Raw genomic sequence first — 5296 nt, 5'->3', positions numbered from 1 at the left:
ACTTAACAACTGCCTGAAGTTTCTCATAAAGGTCCTTTCTCCCAAATGCTCATTTTCCTTTCTCACCAGGAACAAAGGCAATTCAGTGGGGAAAATGTCAGTTTTTCAGCTTGAACGTCCCAAGCTGGCTTCAGCTGGTTAGTTTCCATCAGGATGTCTGAGGGGTTGCCCAGAAAGCTGACCAGATCCCTCTTCCCCACAGCCAGTGGGCAACCAGCAGCTTTAGAATTACCTCCTAACCACGCCTCTTAGGAGCCTAGGCATTTCAGTTATTAGAAGCATTAGATTAGCCAGTCATGCTGGCAAGGCCAAATATTCCTTAAGATTCAGCTGATCCCTTTCTCCATGAAGCCTTACCGTTTTTTGGTTTTTTTTTTTTTTTAAGATTTTATTTATTTATTTGACAGAGAGAGAGAGAGAGGACAAGCAGTAGGAGCTGCAGGGAGAGAAAGAAGCAGGCTCCTACTGAGCAGAGCACGGACATGTGGCTCAGTCCCAGGACCTTGGGTCATGACCCGAGCCAAAGGCAGACACTTAACTGACTGAGTCCCCCAGGCACCCCCATGAAGCCCTATCTGACTGCCTCCCAGCTTAAAGCTGATTCATCTTCCCCCCACCAGCAACATCTCTGCATAATAGCACCTACAATCTCTTATCTCTGTCTACCTCAGTCCTGGCTGAAGACACCACATGCATAGCATTTCTATGTGCCCACCACATGCATAGAGTTTCTATGTCCCCACCACCCTCCAGAGCTCACGATGACCTGTCATTTACTGCCCAGTTGGTCATGGTGGGAATCCTCCACTTCACAAAGAAGCTGAGTCATGGAATGACTGTGCCTGCCCAGAGTCCCAGAACTGGTGTGGGTCAACATCTACATGTACACCCAGATCTTCCGGGTCAAGGGTTCCTTCTGCTGTTCTGGGCCTCTAGGTAACAAAACTTTAAGGACATGAAGACATTGGGGGGACAAAAATCTAGAACATAGCTTCCCTGCCCTCAAATGGAAGATGAGATGATAAGTTATGGGCAGAGGCTCCCCAAATACGACACAGTCACACATGAAAATGCCCACAGAGGCCAGTCAAAGGCAGGTGAATGGTTAAAGTAGGCTAGGCAGGGACTATCTGTGTGGCACCTGGGAAGCCGCGTTCCCCTGAAGGGCACATCCTTCATTCAGAGCTGACAGATTGCTACTACACAGGGACCCAGGCCCAGAATTACTCATTTTAGTTTTATAGTTGGAAATCTCAACTTTAATATAAAATCTCCAACATTTTTCATGTTGGCAGCTAATAAACGTTTAAAAAGGAAACTGAGGGCCAACTCTATCTTCAAGCTGGGTGTGGCCAACAGTTCAGGAGTCTGCAACCCCTGATGTAGACCCACTCCCAGGCCATCAGATCAACCAGTGCAAAGGAATTTACCTCACTCCGGCGCCCGCCCTGGCCAACTCACATGGCGCCATCTTGCCACGAGAGAACGGGATGAAACACAAGGTTTCCTAGCATGTTCCCTGCATCACTCAGATGGTTACCTCTTTTGGAGAACCAGATTTTTTGAGGATTCAAACACGCAAACGGTGGGCTTCAGTCACCGGGCTCCCTACTTCAACTTAACCTTCTGTTCCTCCATGATACCCGTGTCCTCAAGCTTACTGTCGAGTAACCTCATCATTGTGATCAACCAGTGGGCCTGACACTTCAGTCAGCCTCCTAGAAGGAGACTGTTGTGTTTGTTTGTTTGTTTGTTTGTTTCAGTTCGTGTTTGATGTGGCATTTCTTTTGCTTCCATCAGAATGTCTATGACTTTCTTACAGAATTCCTTTCAGATGGTTCTTCAGGTGCCCCATAGAATCCCACACAGTAGTGGCACAATCACAAACATTCCATAAATGTAAAGCAGAAGTACAAATGGCCTTCCAGACCTTCAACACAACCTCTTCTCCTTGCCTCTCTGCAGGTATTTTCATCTTGGACCAGCTGCCAGGTCAACTCTGCTGGTGCTTCCGTCACCTACCATCACCAAGCTCCTGCCATGCGGCGGTCCTACTCCTCATCCAGTCTTCACAACAATCCTCTAAGACAGGTCCCAACCTGTCCTCTCCTATGGATGAGAAGAACGAGGTCCAGAGAAGAGGAAAACACTCGAACAGTAAACTCAGGGGTTGGACCCCTGTCAAAACAATCCCAGAGTCTACCCCCAATGACTCCAGTTGTACAACGTCAGTGGGTTCTGAGATTATCCCCACATTACAGATCGCGAAAGAGGCCAGAGAGGTTCCAGACTTCCTAGACATCACCCACCCCCACCTGTAAAAAAGCAGAGTTCATGATTCCGTCAGGTCAACCAGAAGCTCAGACCCAAGGAGCAATTGTAGACCCACTTCTAAATTTTAACATAGGCTTCCATGAAATGAAAAAGAGAACTATAATAAACAGAAGAAAAGAAGTTTAATGCCGGCTTTGCTCTAATCCCTTCAAATCATGCCTTTAATTAAAAAGCTACAAAAAGGTACGCATGAACTTAACATGTTGGCTCCTTCCCGTCATTGGTGACTCTGATTCCTTCTCTCTTTACAAGTACACTCCTGCCTCACGGCCTCTCGCTACTCAATGTGTGGTCTGTGGACCAGCAGCAGCAGCAGCATCTGGAGTTTCCCAGGAATATGGGGTCTCAGGCCCCAGCCAGACTCACTGCATCGGAGTCTGCACGTTAACAAAATCGCCAGGTGACTTATGTGCAGGGGAAAGTTTGAGAACTGGGCTATATGACCCCAAGGAATGTCAAATAAAACCATTTTGTGAATAATTTTCTTCAGTGTTGTCTAAAGACAACATTGAAGGGGGTGCCTGGGTGGCTCTGTTGGTTAAGCATCCAGCTCTTGCTTTTGGGTCGGGTCATGATCTCAGGGTCCTGGGGTCGCGCCCCACATCGGGCTCTCTGCTCAGCAGGGAGCCTGCTTCTCCCTCTGCCTTTTTCCCCCTGGTTTGTGCATTCGCTCCTCTCTCTCTCTCTCCCTCAAATAAATAAATAAGATTACATGACTAATGAGTACTGGTTTTTAAATCCAAAAAAATCTGCCCAGCAACACAGCTCCCAAGCAAGAACCGCTGGATGGGACCACAGTGAAATGTCTCAGAAATCTCAGTTCTCAGGTGAGCAAGCTCACTCCTGGGGGCCACCGGGTTACCCCTAAATCCTCAGGTCCCCTGCAGCCAATCCTCATCCTCTAGTCTGGTCTAGCTTAGTCTGCCATGGCTACTTGGCTCCTTCACTCAGTATGCCCACCGGACCTTAGGCAAGGGTCTGTTTTTCACAGAGCTGGAGGGGGTCATGGCTTTGAAAGTCCATGCTGAATGACTAGAGCAAAACTGATCTTTTGCCACATGGAAGAACGCACCCAAAAATGAAGTAATCGGGGAATAGCCATGAACCTTAGGGGCTGTCCCTAAAACAAGCCTAGGATGGGTTGGAGAATGTCCTTATAAAGCCATATGATGACTCCTTGGTGGCTGAGCTGTGGGTGGTATGGGACTGACCAGACTCGTGGAATCCCGGGTTATAGGAAGGTCGGAACTGCTTTGGTCACCAGCCAAATCTACAATTAGTCCTTGGGGGAGATGCACGGGAAGGGACCCTTGGCTGGAAGGGTGGGTCAAGCCCAGGAAAGCCAGAAGCCTTCCCCAGAAGGCGGTGCCCCACTTTTCCTAGGGCCTGCTGGAATTTCATTATCCTGTTTGCACTGTACAGATGGGAATTTAGTAATTAATTAGGGAATAGCTCACCCCAGAGCCAGGCAGGGGGATTATACAAATCAACTGAGATGTAGCAAGGGGCTGAATATTTCATAGTGTGTTTAATTTGCAAATGCTGCCCACTGAGAAGGCTTAGGCAGGGAACCTACCAACATAATTATTATTACTCCTGCAAAACTACTTGAGTTTCCATCAGACTGCCTTCCTTTCGATTGTTTTCACCAAGCACTTCTTTCAAGACATGTAATATTTTTCAAAAATGGGAGGAAAAAAGAGCCAAAATGTAAAAGAATATTTATTAGGAATGAAATGAACCTGTTCAGATAAAACAAAAACTAACCTAGACCCTACATTTGTTCAGCCTGTAACTCTTTTTAACACTCAAAGAGCTCCATCCTGATCATTTTCTCTCTTGTGAACTCTGTTTGAGGAAGCTTGACACTAAAAGAATCCAAGGCATTACTTTTCATGTGTTCCGCACATGATTTCATGCATTAATTAAACCACCTACTGATTCTGAGCACCCTTGATACCCTTCCTATACATTTTCCTTCCCTTACCTAAGCAGAATAATTCTCTACTATCTTTGCAACAAGAACTCTCACTGCTCTAGCTGGTGTGGACAATAGGGGCCAGAGGACCACACACCCACAGACTTCTAGCTAATTCCATCTTTTCTACCACCACCACCATCACAAGTTGAAAACTCAATCATTTAGAGCAGGGTCAGCAAACTTTTTCTGTAAAAGGACAAATAACAACTACTTTAGTCTTTGCAGCCCATATGGTCTCGGTTGGAACTTCTCAACACTGCTGTCTTAGGGGAACGTGGCCACAGACTGTATGTAAACAAATGAGCATGACTGTGTTTCAATAAAACTTTATTTACAAAAACAGATGGCGGGCCAGATTTGGCTGCCAGCCAAATTTCTAGATGTTCTGCTGTAGCATTTCTTAGGACTTCATCCAATTTTATGCTTAAAAAAAAAAATTAAAGAAGTTCTTGGAGCGGCTGTGTGGCCTACACAGTTTCCATGGGCACTAAAGATGGTTTCCAGAAGGACATGGCTGGCATTCACCTCCACCACTGGAAATCCTGTTCTTTCTGAACAGGTGGTACTATGTTACCTGAATCCTGCTGGAACTCTTCATATTTCTGTCGAAAGCTCTCCTGTTACCATATCCAACAGCGAATCTAGTCCTAGACATGGTGATGTTTCTCCTTTGCCTTGGAGTTGAAGGAGTTCAACTATTTTTTGGTACAAAGGGAAACCTCTGCCAATAAAAGATGCCCCTTGGCGTTAGCATGGCCTTGACCTTCCCACCTGTCACAGTGGCCTCCGATTATCTGCCATAACCTATGTGCTCCACCGGAAGCCATCATGAACAGCATCTCACTCTTCTTCTGTGGCTCAGAGCTGCTGCCTGAGGTGTTCACCCTGAAGGTCTTCTCCAGTATGGACCAGATTGGGAGTACAAACATTTCATTCAGCAGCCCTCCACGGGGTGAGACCATAGATATTTCCACTCTTTAA

General features: G+C 46.5%; 1 pseudogene; it reads left to right on the top strand.

The window, feature by feature from the left end:
- The first annotated feature begins 4974 nt into the window (after positions 1–4974).
- Positions 4975–5296, top strand: LOC131998716 (transmembrane protein 216-like; annotated as a pseudogene).

This window comes from Mustela nigripes, chromosome 13 (assembly GCF_022355385.1).
Source record: "Mustela nigripes isolate SB6536 chromosome 13, MUSNIG.SB6536, whole genome shotgun sequence".
Taxonomy (NCBI): Eukaryota; Metazoa; Chordata; class Mammalia; order Carnivora; family Mustelidae; genus Mustela; species Mustela nigripes.
The sequence above is the reverse complement of the archived record's forward strand: the minus strand, read 5'-3'. Positions and strand labels throughout refer to the sequence as shown.